General features: G+C 43.3%; 1 long non-coding RNA gene across 1 annotated transcript; it reads left to right on the top strand.

Annotated features, from left to right (window-relative positions):
* Window positions 1-8,093: 8,093 nt before the first annotated feature.
* Window positions 8,094-16,151, top strand: LOC133509171 (uncharacterized). Its single transcript, XR_009797244.1, has 2 exons — window positions 8,094-8,683; window positions 14,577-16,151. It is a non-coding gene; the product is annotated as an uncharacterized LOC133509171 (long non-coding RNA).
* Window positions 16,152-22,891: the final 6,740 nt, after the last annotated feature.

Raw genomic sequence — 22,891 nt, 5'->3', positions numbered from 1 at the left:
CCAGGTCAAAGTCAAGTTCAGTCTTTCACAAGTTTTAGCCTAGCAAGTCAGACGTCCTGAAATTTGCAACTTTAATCGAACTTCAGTCCCCCTCAAGGCCTTTTAAAGCCCCACTGACATCCCGATAAACAATGTAAAATAGATATTGTCATGAAAAATACATCTAGCGTTCTTCACTTCAATGTCTATACAAAAAAAAATAAATATGAGCGGAGAGCGCGTCATCCACGCGCAAAGTTCCGAAAGTCTCATTCGACATCCAAGTGGTCGCCATATTGCCTGCAACGTCATCAGCAGACGTCACGCTGGGACACGTAGTTGCTCCTGCTACGGGACACGGAAGCTCTTTTCATCTCACAATCGAGTGAAGTGACCGGGGCAATATTACCCTTTCGTTTCGATCCATATTTAGATGATATGCGGATCATTTACACTCTAACAACAGACTCCTCGACAGTATGAATGAGCCACCCCGGCCAAAGCTGTGATCGGCGGACTGGGTGCCGACAGGCACATTGACACATTTAGCGATATCGTGGATTTACGTTCCCAACCCCCCCAAACTATTTTTATTTTTAGTGCCTGTATACACACCTACCTGTCATTTGGAACCCACGAAGGCCTCGTCCTTTGCACCCGTGCAATCCATTTTTCACGACGGACCTGGTCTTTTGGAAACGTTTGAAGAGCAAATCCATCCTCCCGAGTGTTCGAGCAATACAACGAATCGGCATTTTGGCTAACGTGAAGGAAAAACTCCCGACCTTCCCACAGGTAAAAGTCATAGAAACAAACAAGTCCACTTGAGGGCGGTTCTGCCATGTACGTCACTTCCAAAACAAATCCATCGAGAGGATTTTCATGGCGGGAGTCACTCAAGGCCGGATTACGTCGAAATCATGTTGTGTGGTGAAAAAAACGGATGGGTCCATTCCGGCTGCCTTTTTTCTATTAAAAACATCCTGTTTTTCTTGTCATTGGGGCTTTAAGGATCTCGCCATCTGGCGCTGCACAATAGCGTGCACATGGACGCGTGTCAACCCTGACCGGCTCAATCCAAGGGTGACGGCGGGGAGACTGGGACAGGTGCTCGGACCGTCCAGCGAACAGGTGATGCGCGGCGTGGAGGTCGTTCCAGTTTTGAAGATAGAAAAATCTGTTATTGTCGTGCGGAGACCGACTTCAGCCACCGGCCTGGGGGGCAGATGTCGCTCCATGTGGCGCATCCCCCGTCCACGGGCCGTTAACGCTGGCCGCTCGTGACGGCCGTCTTGCAAGCATTCCAGTGAATGTGCGACTAATATTCTCGCTAGTTGTCCTTGAGACTCTTTTTAAAATGCATTCAGACGAGCGGCTGAAGTCTTGGAAGACAAAGAATCGAGACTGGAATTGAGTCTACACGCTCATTTGTCGTTTTTTTTTTTTGCTTTGGCTTCCTTGTGACGCTACCAGAGTAGAACAAGAAACATTATTTCTTCTGAAATAGAAAATAGATACAGTCAATCCCCGCAGATTCAATTTTGGCTATTCACAAAGCTTTATCTTTAAAGATACAGATAAGATTGTACATATTTAGTTCTATATATACCTCGAGTTATGTACTACCATATAGTCTAGTATCGTTTAGTATTTAGTTCTGTAAAAGCCATCCTTAGTGATCTGTGCTAAAAATGCTAACGGCAGCTAACAATAGCGATAAAGCTAACACAACAAGCAAAGCGAATGGCCAATTTATGTGTCAGACAACAGAGTGCTAACCTATTATAAATGCTAATACATTGTTGCTAATAGTTGAGGTATGTCTTTACGTTTCACTTTTAACGGCGGTTCCCCTCAAATTAAACGAGCGTATGACAGTTAAAAATGTTTCTTAATCCTTTTTTGTGCAAAGGTACATGTTGTACACGTCAGGGCACACTAACAAACGTCTCTCAGAAAGTATACGCAGTACACTGAAAGAAAGACGTCATCCCTGTTTACTTTATTTTTAATTACTTCTTTTGTGTGAATGGCACCAGGACGATGCGTACTGCCATCTAGTGGAAGATCATTTTTATCGTCTTGCCCGGCACTATACGTCGCTGCCATTGATACCGAGGACAAAGAAAAACGCTTTGTTTGTAGAAAATCAATATTCATTTTGGACCGGCGAAGTGAAATTGGAATCGGCGACTTAATCGATTGCCGATGGTGTTTATACAAGTTTTGTGCTGTTTTTCGATGAGGAAAAGCTTGCTCATGAGTTGATCGCACGGGCTTAAATGATTCATATCTCCCAGGCAGATTTTTTGCCAACTCATTTCACGTGTATCGGAATACAAGGTGCACCAGGTTGTAAATGTTCCCTCCGCTTTTTTTTTTTTTTTTTTTTTTTTGTGCGTGTGTGCGTAAACATCTGCAATCAATTTTCGGTCAGACCTGAAATGGCTGCCGAGTGCCAGGGCACGATTGTTTCCTCCCCCCATTTTTTTTTCACTCCTCCTCTCCATCTTGCGTTCCCTTCCGCAGCTTTTCTTCTTCGCACACGGCCGCACGTTTTCACATTTTGTGAGGGGACCTGAGAAGTCTTTTGTCATTTAAAATCAGCAAAGATGCCGACTGCTCTTTTTTTTTTTTTTTTTTTTTTTACCGTATCCCTTCGCATTTTTTCTTTTTTTTTTTTTTGCATTGAGATGAATGCACGACAAAAGGTGACATATTTGGGCGACACCAAGTCAAAAGTCACAAGCGTAACACTGAGAAAAGAGAACCATGTGGGTTCTCACCAGCCAACACGGGAACGAACCTAGCGATGATCATTAAAAAGTAAAAATGGAGAAATAAAAACGATTAGAAGTATATTCAGAAAGATTTCCCTGCTAAAAAAATTCTATAGAATTTGTACAAAACAACTTGTTCTATAGAATTCTGGGCTGTGATTTTCTATAGAATTTCTACATAACAATAGAAGTTCTATAGAAATTCTGTAGGACTTGGGTCCTAAAGTTCTATAGTTCTAGTTCTATAGAAATTTTTTTTATAGCAGGGTTAGAAAGATTTAAAGTAACGTTATGCTAAATACAAAATACTGTAATTTCCGGCCTATAAGCCGCGACTGTTTTCACACGCTTTCGACCCCGCGGTTTATGCGGTGATGCGGCCAATTTGCGAATTTCTTCCCAATGGCCGGAAGGGGGCACTCGAGCGAAAAAGGTAAGCGTGAGACGGTGGAATATATGTGCAGAGGAAGTGACTTTTACCGGCCCTGTTAGCACTGCGCTGGCGTTCGCACTGTGCCAACGTGTTGCTTCTCTGTTACTGGCGTGTCTCAGTGATATTTACCGGTAAGTTTTATTTTAACCGACCCTGTTAGCGTTAGCGCGGTGCTAGCATTAGGGCTAGCTTTAGCGCGGAGCTACCATTAGTGCTAGTGTTAGCGCCGTGCTGGTGTTAAACTCTTTGTAAATATCTCGTGTTTGAATGTTGGTTTCAATGTGGGCACTTTCGGCGTTTGCACAGCTGCGGCGTATGTATGTACCAAACGTTATTTCCTTTACAAATGTACTCCGTGAGGCTTGTAACCAGGTGCACTCGATACACCGGGAATTACGGTATGTACATTCATGTAAAGTACTATACGATGTATTTAGGAGTACCATAAGAAGTCTTAAAGTGCCTTTGAGTGCATTGAAAAATGCTATGCATATACAGTTATCAGTATTATTAATACTGCCATTCTTATTGTTCATTAATTTGTCAGCTCTAAAACAAACTTGGTAAATGACGAGTTTATGCAGTTTTCACAAATGAAATTTTGCCATCATTAAATCATAACAAAGTTGGTAAACGATACCTTGATTTATAGTACGTGACTGCATAAAATGTACATTGAAATTAGTCAAGGATATTCATGAAATGGCTTAAAATACATTTGGCCAATGACAACCCCGTGTACATTTTTCTTGCTCCTTCATAAATTATACTGTATTCAAAACGTGTTTGAAGTAATTAAAAAAAAAAAATCACACTCCCTTTCCAACTGACTTAATTGCACTGAATTATATATATATATATATATTTTCTTTTTTTAATTTCCCATTGTATTGACTAAATTTAATGAATATTGTTCCTAATAAAGGTGTAGGTTGACATGGAAATTATTTCAACAATACAGTACTGTACACGCAGCTATATGAATGCATTAAAAACAGTAGGCGGATTGAACATGGGGATTTAAATTTTTTCATTTTTGCAAAGAAAGTTGAAAACAACTGTTTGGGAAACAGCGGTGATGCCCTTGCTTGCCTCTCGATGTCGCTGTTGCACCACAATTCGTTTGCGCAAGTCTTGCCATGTGCCGCCAGACTCTGAGCGCAAAATGTGGGTTCAATTAGCAGGCAGCCCAGTCAACAGCATCGTCTCAATTGGAATGTCAGCCTGCTTTTTAAGATAAACGTCTTCGCCTTCTTTTATCTCACACTGAGGATCCCACTCAGGAACCCGCGGAGACAACGACAACAGCTACACTTTCTTTCCACACTCTTTGAATTTGTTTGCAGCTTGTTTACATGCCGATTTTCTCCACATCCTTTTGTGTGAAAGCAACAAAACTAACAGTAGAAGCAAAACAGAGGTGCAGTTTATGAGTGCTAAGGTAAAGGCGAACAAAGTCACTGCAAACGCACATTTCGAGGGTAACACGAGGGAGCACACACCAAGCCGAGGCTAATGAACGCTAATGGCGGCTAACATTAACAAAGTTTTGTTAATTTTTTTTTTAAAAATGTCAAGAATGTCAATGCTAAAAACCGCTAAGAACACACATCGAGAAGCTAACACGGTGCTACACAACAAAATGAAGCCACCAAATGCTCACGGTGGCAAACAAAAGATAACAACAGTATCGGCTGCCAACCCTAATATAGCTGCTAAAAATGCTAACGAACAACCCCCCCCCCCCCCCGGCCCCCACTTGATGATTTTTCAATTCCCCCACCCATGTTTTTTTTTTTCCAGTGCTAGCCACCAATTGCAATCAATAGAACTTTAGGACCCAAGTCCTACAGAAATTCAAGTTGTTCTGTACAAATTCTATAGAATTTCATAGATTTCTATAGAATTTCTAGAGCAATTTTTGAGCAGGGTTGGCTGTTTTTGTCATGTGTTGGCTGTTAGTTCCTTTCAGAAGAGTTCGGAGTGTAGCAGAGCACGTTTGGAGTGCATTTTTGAACGTACCCATGAAATGGCCGTCTCTTTCACTTTCATTGTTATCGCTAATTGCTGTTAGCATCAGTTTTTGCGGTTTTGCATCAGGTTTTAGCCTATAGATGAGTTTTAGTAGGTTGTTCTAGCATGATCCTAGCACTCTCTTCTGATTTAGAAATCAATTATTCATCTCTTTTATTGTTATCGTCAGCTTCTGTCCACCACCGTTCACGCACTCTTAGCGTCGGTTAGCCTTCGCTGTGTACTGTCATCCGTTATCTATTTTCCGCATCTTTCACTGCATAATACAACTAAAATAACTTCAAACTACACAACTTTTAAAAACTCGAGTAAAGTAACTCAATTCGTTCTCCATGCACGCGAATAGAAATTGTGCTCCTGTGTCCAAGATTTTGAACGTGTCAGAATTACACACAGATGGACATAAAGTATGTTAATTTAGGTGCTCGGGCAAAACCAGCAGTATTTCCAAAACTACTGTGTTGTAAGTCCTTCCACCTGTCTGCAGCTGTCAGCTGCCTGTTCTACAACGTGCGTACACACACACACACACACACACACACACAAAGTCGTCTCCCCGTGGGGGTTCGAGGGCACATTGTTCGTCCAACTTATCAACCTTTCGTCGAACTTTGGCGTGCCACTATGACACAATAAAACAGAATCCCTCAAGCGAACCCCCCCCAACCACCCCCGCCCCCTCTAGCCTTCTTTTTTCGTCTCCAAAGTCATTTCCAGGCTTTTCCAAATCCTGCTCCCATGCCGCCTCGGCTCATCCAAAAGTATGCTTTCAATAAAGCAAAAACACGGTGCGTGGCACACTCACGGCAGCCGCGGCGGCGGGGAATATGTTTGCAATTAAAGAAATATTAATGCGCGGGTGAGTCAGTGTTTTGCGCCGATGTTGTCATGGCTTTTGTGCACGTTGCCTGGTAGCGCCACTGTGGAAACACCGGCGATGGGGTTGGAACCGACGAGGAAAATTTTCATTTGTTTATGGCCAGAAAATTAACTTCAGGATCAAGGTCGATTGAAAACACATTTGGTAAAAAACCTAAACTGCATAGACGGCGTTTTTGGTTAAAAATGTCGTCTACGGCTGCGTTCACACTGCAGGGCACGATGACAAATGTAGTTTTTCTTTTTGGAGTAATTCTGAAATAGGTTTGCTACTTCGTGGATTTCACCTATTGCAGGGTGGCCCAGAACCAACCAACTGCACTCAACGAGGGATAATTTATTAAAAATGTGAAGTAAGCGTTAATAGAGTTTGTTGAAAAAGTGCTCAGAGCTACCAAATGATTCCGGTCCGTTTTATGCGCAACCTATTAAACGTTTTGGCGATGTTGTGACGGTCGTGTCATTTGTTTTTGGGATGGGTTCCGTGTTCCCGTGCGTACTTCGATTCCGTTTGCGTCTCTGGCTGAGAGTGCGACGCCATAGCCCGCACGGCATACGGAAACAACATGTGGGAAAACATTAGTTTGAAGATTTCATTAACACGCACGTCTGGAATATGCCCACAAGAGTAAATTGGCTGATTTCCGCGCCAAGAAGATGCAGGTGACGCGGGAACCGAACCATCTGCAGCCCCCGTCCACCGTCTGCCGGCTTCCTCCCTCCCGAATGGGAAAAAAAAAAAAAAAAAAAAAAGGTTCAGAGATGCTCCCAAAGTGTTGCCACATAAAACAATGAAAGACGGTGGGAAAAGTCAACGGCTGTGCCGGCCTGCGCACACGTCGGGGCTCTTCTTTGAGGTTCCACTCTGTACTGTAAGAATCCCTTGGAATGGAAAGCCAGAGCGGCTGAAATATACGAAGTATACAAGGGTAGGCGCGTTATACACGGTTACTCTACGTTATGCTATTTTACATACTGCTGGATTACGTTATAGTTATGTTACGTAATGTTAGGGGTCGGCAACCTGTGGCTCGCGAGCCATACCTGGCTCTTTTGGTGGTTGTAAAATGGCTCGCGGAGCCCTCATAACCACATACCGTACATGCAGTGATCTAAAATAAAAAACTGGATGGCTCATTGGCAACTGAAACTGAAGTCGTGATCCGCCATCTTGATACTCCCAAATGAACAATGCCGACCTGTGAGTTCATCGCCAGTTTCGTGGCTGAGAAAACTTTCCACAGGTGTTAGAAAGATTTACTGTGACACTGTTAAAGTTCGTTTGTAAAGGTTTTTTTTTAATTACTTTCTGGTGTGCTTAATTCGCTTGAACAAAATGTTGTTTACGTTTGTTGTTGTTCACCGTTCACTCTCCGCTTCGCCTTTATAGGCCGACGTTTTTTCGTGAAAAAGCGCTGTCAATATTTTCTCAAACTTCACCAGTGAATAAGCAAGAAAACACATTTTCCGTGATATTTTGTAATAAATTTCATAATAGAGAACTCTGCAGATTGAATTTGATTTTAAAATGCGAGGAAACAAGTTTAACATTTCTGTCGCAGAGACAGCAAATGAACAATGCGTTTAGCATGTATTTTCCCATTGCGACTCCTTATTTCCCAAAAATATATCGAACTGATTGACTTCAAATTTCATGTTTTTATGACTAAAAATGCTTAGTTTTTTGTGCTACGTTATGATAGTGCTTCACAGTGTATTTTGGGAAAACTTAACATGTCACAGCAATCGGGCCCAATTTAATATGTAAGGTGGTTTATGTCTTTCCTTTGTACTTCGCCTTTTTTTGGCTTACCAAGTTGAATTAAGAATCCTTCATGTTACCAGAACTGGAAAAATGTCAAGCTCAAACGACCAGTTTCAATTCTTCATGCCAAACTTTGAGGGAAACCCCCCCCCCCGCCGCCATAATCCATCCTGTAAAACGTGTCCTCCACCCGTTTTGGGAGTACCAAGATGGCGGCCGACTGGTTTCAACCAATCGACATACCGCTTGACGTGTATGCGCTATCCATTGATAATTTTTTTTTTTTTTTAGGTTTTATTATGTTTTAATCAGTGTGTACATGTGCTATATGTCGTGCAGAGAAGGTTTGTCTTGGTGGGGTTGCCGTAGTTTAATTTGGGAGGCAGCGCAAATGACGCAAAGACGCAGTTTGTCCTAGTAGGGTTGCCGTAGTTTTTGTGTGGCAGTCAACGTCCACAGGCACAGAAGGGTCGAACGCCGATCGTGTCAGAACAACTAATTATGGAAACGTTTTTTGCGGAGACAAAAAAGCAATGAAGAGTACCGAAGCTTTCAACAAGAATGGAAAGCATTCGTACTCGACGTTGCCAGTAAACATTTTGCCAACTTCCCATCAAGACAAGATCATCAACCGAATAAAAGAGACGCCTTTGCCGGCAAGAGCTGTTCACCGTCGATTGCAAATCAAATTGAATTATGTTCAACATTTACGGATGAAAGTCTCAACGCCTGCGTGAAGCTTCATCTGACCGCGTCAGAAACAGACTTGCAAGCCATTAGCGAAAACAGGAAGCACCTGAAGTCGGAATCATGGTAAGAAGTACTTTTGTCATCATTGGTTAGCGACATCGTCATGTTATTTTAAAAGTATTCACAGACAAATTGCACTCCAAAAGTGTTGATCTTACATAAATATGCAAATACCCCCTACATTAGTTTTCAAAATACTGTATGGCTCTTTTGAAATTAAATATTTGGCATTTATGGCTCCCTCAGTGGAAAAGGTTCCCGACCCCTGTCCTATGTTGCGTTAAACTAACCATATTATGTTATGTTATGCTATGTTATGCTATATAACACCATTTAACGTCACGTAACGTTAGATTATGTTGCATTGTATTATCTTACTTTATGTTTTTGCTCCGCTGTGTTATTAGGACGCGACCGAACAATGCAAACTAAATCTTCCAATTAACTTCCTAAATGGCTAAGTTTCAATTAAACTTTCATGATTTTATGTATTCATTTATTTAGCGGTACAATTAAATGATTATCATTGCAATATTTTTCAAATTGTCTAAAAAAAAAAAAAAAAACAACTTTTTTTGCCCAGTGATTGTTCTTAATGTATCGTTTGTTACATGGTTCAACGTGTTACGCGATGTTCGGCTGTCTCATAAGTTTTATTACTTTGCATTATGACGATTTGTTATGTGGTGCTATATTGTTACATTTGTCACATGACATCATATGTTCTGTCACTTTTTTGTTGTTGTGTTACTTTGGCTCGAGCCACCACAAAAGCTCGCATTTCGACCCGTAATTCCTGGTCAGGCCACAGACGAGGCTTAAGCCGGGTTCTCTTCATACGTTCACGCCAGAACTGTCAGGGAACATTTCACAATTTGCTAGTTTTGCAGTTCAGCGGAGCTTCGAATGGCAGACGAGGCAATTTGATCATTTTGTGTCTTATTTATCTTTTTTTTTTTTTTTTTTGCAACATTTATTCACAGCAAACGAGAACAATTGTGTATGTATGCTCTTCCCATTATTGATTTTTTTTTTTTTTTTTTTGCACGGAATTGATATTGTGTGAAACAAAAAAAGGTTTGACAGCGCTCGTTTTACTCGAGTTATTTTGGTTTGAGTGCTGACCGTGAATTCGTGCGGACAAAGTCAGCCCAAATTCGACGTTGTAGCATCGCTTTCATTTTGGGGTTTCTTTATTTAACAACAGCGTACTTTTTTTCGACTTATTTTTCTCGGCTAAGAACGTACGGTAGTCAGCATCTGGTTCAGCTTCCATCATCATAAATCTGCCGCCGTGTTTCCTGGCTGCAGAAGGGATCCTTGGCGATTTGCAGAAAATTGCCGGGGCAAGTGCCGCCTTGGACCTCGTTGGCCAAGAAGTCGTCGTGGCAGGCAGGTTAAATGCCGCTCGCTGCCTTGCGCTGAAAACTGATGATTAGCGTATCCCAAAACAAGCAAAATATTCCACTATTTTCTGCGGTAAATTGCCAAAAGGCACTGGGCCAAAGCACTTTTGGACCGCAAGGTCCCTGGAAGAAAAACAATATATTCAGGTGGAATAAAGAGCATCTATTCATGTGGAGGTGTTTCCATTGCTTTTTAGTTCCTTTTTTTTTTAATATATATTTATATATATATATATATATATATATATATATATATAAAACAACCCCGCACAGGCAAATTCAGGTACTTTGAGTGTCAATTAACCCGTATGGCTCAGTGTCAACGCTCTGCGGTTGAGTCCTGCACCGCAGACGGGATTTGGGAGAATGTCTGGCTGCGAAAGACAGGACTCGGCATGTGGGGAGGCCGATGGAGGAGGGGGTGCGGGTTCTGGAGTCTCTGGGTTTAACACGTAAAGAGCCACTTTGGTGTGTTTTTTTTTTTCCACGGTATCTAATGAGCGATTCCGTGTTCTCCTCCAGAGGAATGCAGTGTCAGGCGGGCATGGTTCAATTTGATCATTTAGTCACCGAAAAATGGGACTTGGTGGCTTTCTCTGTGAGAACTTGGCTCAAGGACCAGAGAATAAGCGGCTGGTTCCTGAACAAATAGCAGTTAGTCCCTCTTCTGACACCGATGCAGCAAGCGGCCTTGCTTTACTCCATGAATGTGTGTTCTTCGGAGAAAGAGCAGTTCCCAAAAAGTGACTTGGTCTCCCAGTGTTGATCCCGGTTCTGACACAAATGTCTTGACCGGACTTTATGAATGTTCGTTCTTACAAGAAAAAGCAAAGTCTGGGGGCTTTCCGTGCCCCCCAAAAGTGAGTTTGTCTTCAAGTCTTGATCCCGCTTCTGACACAAATGTCTTGACCGGCTCTGTAAGACTTTATCAACGTGGGTTCTTACAAGAAAAAGCAAAGTCTGGGGGCTTTCCGTGGCACCGAAATGGTTTTGTCTGACAGTGTTGGTCCCACTTCTGACGCCAATGTGGGTTGGAGGAATTTCCATGAAGTTTTCCACGGCACGTCCATTCCCATGCCTTTCCGTGTTTCTTCCGGTCTTTCAGCGTTTGTGATGTCAGTGAGCTCACTGGGCACTTCGTTTTCGATTGCGAGGTGGTGTTGATGCATTGTTGGATGTCGCCTTGGCGTCGCGATATCGAAAACCGAAGAGCATTTTGTAGAGGACTCTTTCAATGCCAGTTCTGACGTCGTCTTCTTCTTTTCCTTTGGGCTTGTCCCGTTATGGGTCGCCACAGCGTGTCATCTTTTTCCATCTAAGCCCATCTCGTGCATCTTCCTCTCTAACCCAAACTGTCCTCATGTCTTCCCTCACGACATCCATCAAGGTTTTCTTTGGTCTTCCTCTTGCTCTTTCTTCCTTGGCAGTTCCATCCTCAGCACGCTTCTCCCAATATACTCACTCTCTCGCTTCTGGACACGTCCAAACCAACAAAGTCTGCTTTCTCTAACCTTGTCTCCAAAACGTCCAACTTTGGCTGTCCCTCCGTCTAATGAGCTCATTTCTGATCCTATCCAAGCGAGAACCTCAACATCTTCATTTCTGCCACCTCCAGTTCTGCTTCCTGTTGTTTCTTCAGTGCCACCATCTCTAATCCGTACATCATGGCCGACCTATGGACTTTGCCCTTCGTCCTAGCGGAGACTCTTCTGTCACATAGAACACCAGACACCTCCCGCCAGCCGTTCCACCCCGCTTGGACCCGTTTCTTCACTTCCTTCCCTCACTCACTCGCCATTGCTCTGGATTGTTGACCCCAAGTATTTGAAGTCGTCCACCCTCGCCATCTCCTCCCCCTCCGCCCTTCTCATGCACGCACATATATTCTGTTTTACTTCGGCTAATCTTCATTCCTCTCCTTTCCAGTTGGTGTCTTCATCTTTCTTAATGCCAGTTCTAACCGAACCAGGAAATGTGTTGGTCCATTCATGGTTCAAACACCTTTTGTGAATTTTGTCATTCACCTCCAGCAAGTCATCCTCTAATTTTACCCGTCCGTAACTTCTTTTCCTTCTTCTATAAATCTGTTTTCTTGCCATTTAATCAATCAATGCCGAACCTGTCACGGACTCTGCACGCTTTTTTTTTTAAACTTCGCTCCCTGCTAACTAAACTTCCAACACATCTGTTCGTTTGATCCCGCTGTCCGTTCGTTCGCACAGTTACGCGACGAACAAACCTTTTCCAAACAACAGCTCATCTTCGGAGGTACGCTGCGGTGGTTTTTGAGGCGAGGCCAGGCGACATCAAACGCAAGTCACGTCACTGGCGAGAGGTGCAAGCGAGGATGAAACGCGGGTTGAAAGGTGGCCGCCGTCCCGCAAAATATGATGTGACCTCCATAAAGAACGTGCCACTCCATCGGCGCTGAGATCAGTTTTCGGACGCTCCGTCCACGCCGCGCACGCTACGAGTCATAACGCCAAAAAAATCAATTTCTGCTCAGGCCCAGCGAGTTGGAATTTACTGTCAGCTGATGTATGAAGTTATTATGACAAGTTTTGGAGGAGCTGGCATTTACCAGCAGCAAATTAAATACAGCCAGCACATTTTTCTGATTGTTCTCTCGCTGGCGAACCGAATCGATGCATAAACAATGATGTGATTTACTTTTCCAGACGCTTTGTGCCGAGCAGAAAAACGAGCTGCCGCTGACAACGTTCCCACGGAACCGACCGCACGTTCTCCGCGCCAGGCGCTCGACTGTGGGTGTATAATTATGACGGGCCTTCTTTGGTGACGCAATTAAAAATGTGTCCAAAAAAAAAAGCGGGTGTCCGAGCACGGAAGGCTACGCTAAAAATAGCCAAGTGAGCTTGTTCTTGTGTTATCGGCCCAATTGACCCTTTTTAACATGAACAAATAATAAATTGTTGCTACATTATAGTAATTTCCCTTCAATTAATATTTCTTGATTTCTGTACATTTGTCTCTGATCAGCTAGCTGGCAGTGACAGTGTTACTCCACTAGATGGCAGAAAGTACAAGTAACCCGTCGATTCAATAATAATTCAATTTGTGACAAAATCATCATCATCTGATGATACAAAACGGCACCGGTGTCAAACCTGAGGTCCGGAGGGCCAGATCTGGCCCGCCACAAGATTTTATGTGGCCCGCGAAGCCAAATCTAGAGTGTCAATTTCCATGGTTCTTGTAAAAAATCTGTACCAAAATTACTTGAAAGTGTTATATATCATAAATGACAAAGTTGAGATATTATAAGTGTTTTGTTCCCAAACATGAATAGTTGAAAAAGGCATTACCCTTGATTTCTGATTCAAAAACTAGTTCATAAATTGAGTTTTTTTTAATGTGAAGGCTCAAAGTTGCTCGAGTAGAACGGCAAGACTTCAAATTTCCCAATGCGCATACGTGATTTAAAGTGCATCAAAATGTAACAAAGACAAATAATTAGCCACCGCATGTTGGGCAAGCTACTGCTGCGGTTCCAGAGTGTATTAAAAGTATGAACGACTAAATCGTAGCAGATGTCTGTTTTTAAGGCTTCCCTTTATCTCGTTCGCCCCGGATTCTAACGGCTCGAGCCGGGATCCCGATCGATGTTCCGAATCAGTCGTGCGTTCTCGGTCAACTGAACCGACGTGTGAACGCTCTGAGGGGCAAGTTGACCCCTCCGAAAAAAGTACGAATAAGGAATTTGGCTGAGGATAACACAAATGTAAACGTTACATCACTCACATTGAGTAAGTTTGTTGTCTCGCTGTAACCTACAAGTGGCTGCGGCCTTGAAGTAGAACTGTATGGAAGGACTCCTTTCAAACGGGTCCCTTGACTTACGATACAAGCAATTGCCCAATCTTCTTCTTCTTCTTCTTTTCCTTTCTGCTTCTCCAGTTAGGGGTCGTCACAGCGTGTCATCTTAGATGAACGCATATTTGCTTGGCGCAGTTTTACGCCGGATCCCCTTCATGACGCAACCCCTCTGCATTTAGCCGAGGAGAGAAGCTTCCAGCACCAGGTTTTCCCAGGCGGTCTCCATTCCAAGTTCCAAACGGGGCCAAACCCGCTTAGCTTCCGAGATCTGACGAGATCGGGCGTTCTTAGGTTAGCATGGGCGTAAGCTAGCAATTGCTCGATCGATTTAAATAAAAATAATGATTGTTTTTTTGCTTTGAGTACCAAACCACAATCTCAAGGTCATTTCTGTTGTTCATAGGATATAAAAATAAAAATACTGATTTGATTATCAAGTTAAAAGAATTAAGCACTTAAATCATGGAACCGCTGTAATGAGAAGGCACGGGAGTAGGAGAAAGCAAGTTTTTTTGTTTTTTTTTTTTTTGTTCCCTGTTGAAGAAATTATTCACCAGCACTCATTCTTCTGACCCTTTCTCTGCACGTGTTTAGTTAAAGCGACCTCTGCGGTTGTGAATCAGCGTTTTGGAATGCCTCCCGTTCTATCGGAAGTTGCTGCAAAAATAAAGGTTGGCGCAATGTTTCCTCTTCGCTTTTTTTTTTTTTTGCAGAGGAAAGGTCCCAAATTCTGATTTGACGCCTCCGAAGCTTTCGCGTCCAGGGCCCGTCTCGTCGTTCCCGAGCCACGGCTCAGCCGAAGCGAGGCAAACTCGGAGCGGCGTGCCCAAGATCAACAAACTGGGCTGAATACGCCGTGGGGCTGTAAGGCAAAATAAGCACGGACGTTATTCGCGGTGGTGTGGATCGGCCTTGGGAGTAATCCTGGGAAATTGATTAGTCAAGAAAAACAGCGGCAATGCGGGTAAAAGCTTTTGGAAGGGAGTTTATCTCAGATGTGGTTGGCTCGCTAATAATATGGTAATTAGATCAATATGCTTTTTGGGACGATTGGCTATGAAAGGAGACACCCGGGGAGGCCCCGCCACGGGCGTGACGGCGCAAAACAGATCCTTGTCTTTTTCAAACACACAAAGGAGGCAAACTTTGAAAAGTTTTTACGCCTTTATAAGCCCGAGACGTTCTGCTCGGTGGAGAATTTGTCATGTTTATTTTTTAACTAGCTACTGAAAAGACAGCTGTTATCGGGGAAATAACCTGTAGTAGCTTTTTGCTCGAGTTCATTTGCAAAGATAACATCGTATAGCAATCATATTATCTTACTGTATGTATGTTTTTGTAATTTATCGCAGCAGTATTGTTTTTTTTCCCCTGCCAGTTGGTGAGCAAACTGTCAGTTAGCATTAGTTAGCTTCAAGTTAAGTCGCTGGGCGAAGGCGAACACATTTAAATTTGAGCCATTTATCGATTGAAGCTTCATTTTTAACCATACAATAAAAAAAAACTACAAGGAAATTTTTTTCAAAAGAAACGACATGAGAAGTATTCTGTATTCAAACAATGTACTGCTTGTCCAAAAAGGAATAGAAACAATGAAAATGAAATGCTAACCCTTCACCATGACCCGGGACAAATTATCCATCAAAAAATTCAAATTCATCTTTTCAATTTGTTTAAATTCATATTCAATGATATACTATTTGTCTGTAATTGGATTAAATACATTTTCCCCCATGTGAACAATGTAGCATTAGCACGGTAGCTGTGATCGCTCAATTTGTTTGTTATATGAGCGATTTATATACAAATTGTGAACATGGAGTTGCAGTCTTGATTGTTGCCCATAAAAATAATGCTAAACGAGCATAATTTAAATATTCCCGAATGCTTGCCTTTGGTGTATATCTAGCTAGCTGATGTTAGAATGTTGCATACTTTATGATCAAATGCACTAAAAGCAAGGCCAGCTGCCTTTTTGCTATTCTGGCATTTGAAAAACAGTCGAAAAAGAACATACCAAAAAATATTGTTCTTGTAGTTCAATATTATTGTGTTTTTGATTGGAGTTTATTGTCGTGCTTTTACCACCAGTGTAAAATTTGTACCTACTAGTTTTTCGCCAACTTAACCTAAGCGAGCTAGCACCTCATGCATGGCGTCTATACTCCAGTTTGCGGCCTTAATCGTTAAAAAAATAAACACTTCTAGCTACGTTTTGGAGAAAATGCCAAGAATGCAAACCGTTAGTCCACAAGATTTATTTAATAAACATTGACTTTGTGTTCTGATTGTGTTTAATGAGACGTATGTTTCTGGAAGATTTACTTCAATCAAGTTTTATTCCGACAATGGACATTTACAAGAGGATTTTTGGTGAGACATTAGGAGAAGAAATAGAGTATTGCCAACTACTGGCCTGGCATGTGAATTACAACTTTTCATTCGAGCTCAAATGCTAGGCTACTTTCATCTAATTCAGCAGTTTAATAATTTTGAGCACCTAGCTAGAAAGTGTGAAAAGCAAGCGTGTTAGCATTCAGTTCTGCCTGTGCTTGAATTTATGCTGCAATGATTTATGTTTCCTTGTCAGGTTGTGGTCATTATCATCCAAACACACATTTAACTCTCCAAGATTGTCCAAATTTTTTTTTTTTATATGGGCACTTTCGCTTTGCTGTGCCAAAACATGCCAGCTAGTCTCCCCTCGGCACATGTCAAAAAATAGCCGGCCACATGTATCAATTGCCCGGGTGTATTTTTGAACGTATAATATCATCCGCAGCGCAAATTGTGGCAAAGGGATTCGGACTCCAAAACCGCCTTTTGAATGTTGCTTCTGCAAATAGATTTGAGGTTTATAGAGGAGCTCCACGTCGGGTAATTTATCAAACGCGTTGCTATGCCATAGATCATTTCAGACATACTGCATGGATCACGTCTTTGTACCTGGCTATTTATTGCCCATTATGTCTAGCAGTCGTTCCTTCTTCATGTCATTGTAGTTCTCCAGGATTCTTCCAGGACAACATGTGAATGTTTATTTTTGTTATTCTGATTATTTAATACAAATTTTAATTTAAATCTTACTCTTAACTTGTATTGAAAGTGGGTCATGATTTTGCGTCTATAGGAAAATGCGCCTCAAAATAGTTGAAAACCACTGGTCTAATTAAATCTCAGCATTCACTTCAACATAGTTCCTAGACAGCAAAATGCCACAAGTCCCCAAAAACCAGATATTTCTCTTGCAATGAAGACGTCAATTAACTTCAACATAGTTACTTGACACCAAGATGCCGCAAAATCCCCACAAAGCACAATTTCTGCCTGAATGAATCTCTTGAACATACTTCCTTGGCACCAGCATTCCGCAAGACTGAGGCTAAGCATGTTTGTTGTTGAAATGAAGCGCTGCAAGTCACTTCAAGAAAGTTCCTTGGCACTAAGATGCTACAAGATGGAAGCATAGCAAGATAATTTTCCAAATGAAGTTCCTCAAGTCCTTTCAATATAATTCCTTGGAAGCACGATCCCTCGGGATGAAACTCTTCACTTAAAGGGCCACTGTCATGAAATGTATGATTTTTAGTTTATTAACGAAAAAATGCCAGCCGTTATGGAACCCATCCGTTTTTTTCACCACAAAACACGATTTTGACATACGGCTTTTTGTAACTTCCGCCATGAAAATCCACTTGAGGGATTTGTTTCCGACCAGAAGCAGGAAGTGACGTTAAGGGCAGTATCGCACTCAAGCGGACTCGTTTGTTTTTATTAGTTTTACCTGCGGGAAGGTAGCTCGTTGATCCTCCGTGTTAGCCAAAATGCCGGCTCGTTGCATTGCTGGACCTTGTTCGAACGCTCGGGAGGATGGATTTACCCTTCCTAAGTTTCCAAGAGACCCGGTTCGTCGTGAAAAATGGATTGCACTGGTGTAAAGGACAAGAGCTTCGTGGATTCCAAATGACAGGTAGGATTGTATACAGCTACTAAAAAAAAAAAAACAATAGTTGGGGGGACGACATAAACCTTTCAGAACATACCAAAAGACCTGCGTCTGTAAGTCAGAGGTGCTAAGTGTGTCGATGTGCCCGTCGGCGCCGTGTCCGCCGATCACGGCTTCGGCCGAGCTTCCGTGTCCCACAGTAAGTGGGCGGACGAGCCTCGCGGACGAGCACGGCTGCGGCCGGGCTGGCTCATACGTACTGTCCGGGAGTTAGAATTAATCCGCATATCATCTAAATATGGCTCAAAACAATAAGCTAATAATGCCCCGGACACTTCACTCGATTGTGAGATGTTCTCTTCTTGGAAAAGAGCTTCCGTGTCTGAAGGGGCGTGTTCGTCTCCCATAGTAGGGACCACAGCGAACGTCCGGCATGACGTCACGGGCAGAAGATGAAGCCAATATGGCGACCACTTGGATGTCGAATGACACTTCCGCAACTTTGCGTATGGATGACGCGCTTTTTCGCATAGACATTGAAGTGAATAATATATACATTTTTCATTTCAATATCTATTTTAGTATGTTTATAGGGATGACACGTGACTTTTAAGAAGCACAATTATTTTGTTACTCTTTTAAAGTTCAAAGCTTTGACTTCAACACAGTTCCGTGACGCCATAGATTTGTTGATTTCAGTTTGTTAAGGCCCAGGTACCAAAACGTTGGATTTTCAAGGCTCTCCGGCCACAAGGGAAGACCACTCGAGCCCCTCCGAGAAAGACGGGCGAACTCGAGCCGCGGCTCCGGTCGGGCTCTAAACAAACAAAGCGTCGCAAACCGGGATCTTTGGGAAGCGTGCCGCTCGCCACGTCGACGAGGTTAACGCCGCTCCCGCACGGGGAGGGCCAAAGCTGGGGAGTCATTATTTGCCCCCCCCCTCCACCCGCTCGAGTGGGGGGGGGGGGCCCGTGAGGGTCAAGTCGGTCAGCCACTTGAAACCTCCAGAAGCAACAACAGTGTCACTGACCCCCAACCTCGATCACATTGTGCCCGTTTTTTATAATTATTTTTAAAAGGGACAGATGGGCCCCCGGCCATTTTCGTTATTTTAGTGGTCCATTTAAATTTGTATTTTTAACAAATGTATTCACAACGACTTCATCGTTTGACAGTATGTATTGTGTGTATATAAAATGATTTATTGGCATGACTTTGGATCCAAACGGGAACAAGCAACATACGGTGAAGGGAAGGTTTTAATAAAAAAAAAAAAAGGGACCAGATCCTCGATTTCCCCCTCACTGTAAAAATGTCAAAGTAACAGCGACACAGTTCAGTACCAGCTCATCATGACAAACGAGGAAGCTCCTTGTCGGAATCCAATTTCGACGACGTGCAACACTTGGATTGGATTACGGTGATTACGCTCAATGTCTTTTTGGCCCCGCTTGTAGGATATGATCTAAGGATGGGGGGGGGGGGGGGCAGTCCTTAATGCGCATTCTCCCCAAACTTCGAAAAATCGGAGAAGTTAAGCCGTGGGGTTTCTGACGCAAGCGTGCATATTTCCAATAAGTGGCGGAGAAAATGAGACGCAGCTGCTCCTTCTCGGGAGTGACACGGCGAAGAGTGATTGGCAACCGGGATTGATTGTGGGAGGTCTCCGTGGCCGGGACTGCCTTGCTCAATCCGCGGCCACTTAAGAAAAAAATGTGATTCGGTATGGCGAAGTTTATATTCGCCTTAAGATGCTTGAAGAGGGTGGCGTGGCAGTACTTTGGTTTGTATGAAACTCCGAGACTCACTTCTATATAGTTCTTGGACACCAACATGCCACAAATTGGTGGAAAAGCACTACTTTTATCTAAAAGAAGCTGCCCAATCCACTTCAACATGCATCCTTGGCACTAATATGCCACAAGATGGTGGTAAATGACTTCTGCTGTCTTAATAAAGCTCCTCGATTTACTTCAACAACGAGTCACTGATGGTGTAGCGGTACACACGCCTGTCTTTGGTGCGGGCAGCGTGGGATCGATTCCCGCTTAGTGATGGTGTCAATATCTGCCCTGCGACTGACTGGCGAGCAGTTCAGGGTGCAGTCCGCCTTTCGCCCAAAGCTAGCTGGGGTAGGCTCCAGCTTTACCGTGACCCTAGTGAGGATAAGCGGCTTGGATAATGACATGTCATTGAATAACGCAAGAACTTCACGTCGCTTGACTGCAGTACTGCACATGCAGAACTTTATTCGGGGCTGCCAGTTGTGTGCTGGCTCTCATTAAACACAAGTTTGAATTTGATTCATTCTGAACACACTCTTCTGAGAGGGTGTGCTCACTTTCGCAATGTATCGGGTTTTTTGCCCTCCTTTAAATAGGGTACTCCACCACAATCCGTTCCAGAAGGTTGGTTTGAGAAGCGATTTGTTTGAAAACCGAATGGATATTTTGCATTACAAATGAAGCTACCGTTACACGTCTGCGTACAGAGGCTGCGCTATCCACAATAATAGTCGTGGGTCAGCTGGTCGGCCCGCGCGCGTTGTGTTATTTCCGGGTTTTGCCCAAGATATTCGAATACAGATTTTCGTTCAAAAACAGAAGCACAAAAGTCTCGAAATTTGCGTTCGAAAATCGATCTGTTGGAGAACGGAGACCTTCAAGAACCGACTATTCGCTGTATGTAGTTTTTCGCTAAATAAGGGTGTATCTGTGAATTGTGGAATTTGCAAAAAATTCAGGTACACCTCACCTGAAGAATCTACTTTAGCAAGGTAGCAAAGTGTTTATGCTTCTCAACTTCCCACCACACTGTGTAGAATAATTTCAGTGCACACGTACGAGACGCCGAACCGCCATCCCGGGCGCGTTTACATCCGACGTCAGCCAAGCGCGGTGAGGATCAGGATCGTGTTGTGTGGGCCCAGGAAGGGGGCAAGGGGGCGGGTTGGGGGGTTAGCGCCCGTTCAGGATGAGCGTGAGGGACTGCGGTCAGCGCTCAACGCGTCCCGTACGAGATAAAGCCGGTCGCGTCCCGGGCATCTCAGCTACGTTACTCAGCGCTCAAAAATGTCAAATGATGTCGAGGCCCGACTGCATTTCAGTAACGTGGGATGAACTTCGCCTCAGATGTGTTTCGCTCTCACCAACCAATCAGAGCACGGCAAAATGCAAATGTGATCGAGGCTCGGCCGTTGAATATCCAGTAAACAAAACCCCATTACTAATGTACGGAAGTTCAAGCTACATTAAGGCCCCGTGCAAATTATATCGACCAAGGCAGCAAAGAGATGCCAACGTACTTCCTTGACACCGATTATAAGCCACCGACTAGTAAAAAAAAAAAAAAAAAGTGCATTTGCGAAGCGGGACTCGGTTTGTTGTTCCCTTCACTGCAACAATCGCGATGAGCGGAACAGTATTCCGCATACTTCTGACCTCATTCCCACATGGACGGCATTAAATGATGCCACTGACAACGCGCAAAGATGACTTACTGGAGCCATTAATGCAAAGTTAATGACACATTTTGTGTATGAACCGCTGTCGCTGCGTTTAAACTCGTCCAGATATTTTCCAATCAAAGAACAATCAGCTGGCACTCCGTCAAGATGACTTAAACGAAGACACACAAAAAAAAAATCAACAGTCATCGGGTCATTGTTTTTTGTTTGCTTGTTTTTTTTTTTCTTTTTTTCCTGTCCGAGACTTTCCAGACTATTGTTGAGCGTTTCTGGACAGCGAGTGTTGGAGAGAGACCAGCAGAGATCATCTTGTCGCTAGCATATGGCAAAGGAATACATATTGTAATTTCTGGCCTATAAGCCGCGACTTTTTTCACACGTTTTCAAACCTGCGGTGATGCGGCTAATTTGTGCATTTTTCCTAACGGTTGCAAGGGAGGACTCGAGCGGAAAAGGTAAGAGTGAGATCGGAGGAATATACGTGCCGAGGAAGTGACTTTTACGGTATGTTCTTTTTTTTTTAACCAGCCCTGCTAACATTAGCACTGTGCTAGCATGTTACTGCTGTGTTACTGCCGTGTCTCAGGGATTTTTAGCAGTATGTTTTTTTTTTTTTTTTTTTTTTTAACCGGCCCTGTTAGCGCCCCGCTAGCGTGTTTCTGCTGTGTTACTGCCACGTCACGTGATTTAGGTATGTTTTTTTTTTTTTTAAACGGTCCTGTTAGTGCTACGCTACCGTGTTGCTCTTGTGTAGCTGCTGCGGCTAGTTTATTCTACCGGTATATCGTTTTTTTTTTACCAGCCCTGTTCGTGCTACCGTATTGTTGCTGTTAAGATAAGCTAAGGTATTAAAACTTTGAAAACTCTTTCTGTGTTCCGTCTTTCTTTGTAAATATCTCGTCTTTCAATGTGGGCACTTGCGGCTTTTACACAGGTGCGGCTTATCTATGTACCAAATGGTATTTCCTTTACAAATGTACTGGGCGAGGCTTATAATCAGGTGCCATCTGTAGGCTGGAAATTACGGTAATTCTATATTGCATGTGTGTGGTACGAGAACAGGATGCAACATGTTAGCATCTCTCACTTGGATCTTCTGCGGATAACCGTGCAACACGTACTTTATCGACAGATAATACAGTATAACATAGTCACTGTGATATGACGGCGCGTATGCAAATCTGCACAGTCGAGCAAGAAAAATTTGTTACGAGTAGAAATACATAGATATTGAAAGATGTTGCTTATTTTGTGTAGTCTTGACCAATGTTCCCTCTGAGCTGCGCCACTGTGCAATTGCGCACTTGTCGCACACTCCCAGCGCACATAAAAACTGATCCAGCGCAGTGAACCACACTGACATCTTTTTCATTTTTTTTTTTTTAACACGGAAGCACACGGTCTTTAACAACAGCTGCTGCTCAGCCGATTTCTACTTCCTAGTTTACCTGACACCGCCCCCCTCTGCTCTTAAAGAGGTACACTCATAATTCCAAACAGAACACACACCCGCAACTTTATATCCGCGGGCATGACTGCTGGACCACACCCTTAACTCTATATCTGCGGGCATGACTGCTGGACCACACCCGTAACTTGATATCCGCGGGCATGAC

Source organism: Syngnathoides biaculeatus, chromosome 11, assembly GCF_019802595.1.
Source record: "Syngnathoides biaculeatus isolate LvHL_M chromosome 11, ASM1980259v1, whole genome shotgun sequence".
In the NCBI taxonomy this organism is placed as follows: domain Eukaryota; kingdom Metazoa; phylum Chordata; class Actinopteri; order Syngnathiformes; family Syngnathidae; genus Syngnathoides; species Syngnathoides biaculeatus.
Note: the sequence above shows the minus strand (reverse complement) of the source record. Positions and strands in the feature narration are given on the sequence as shown.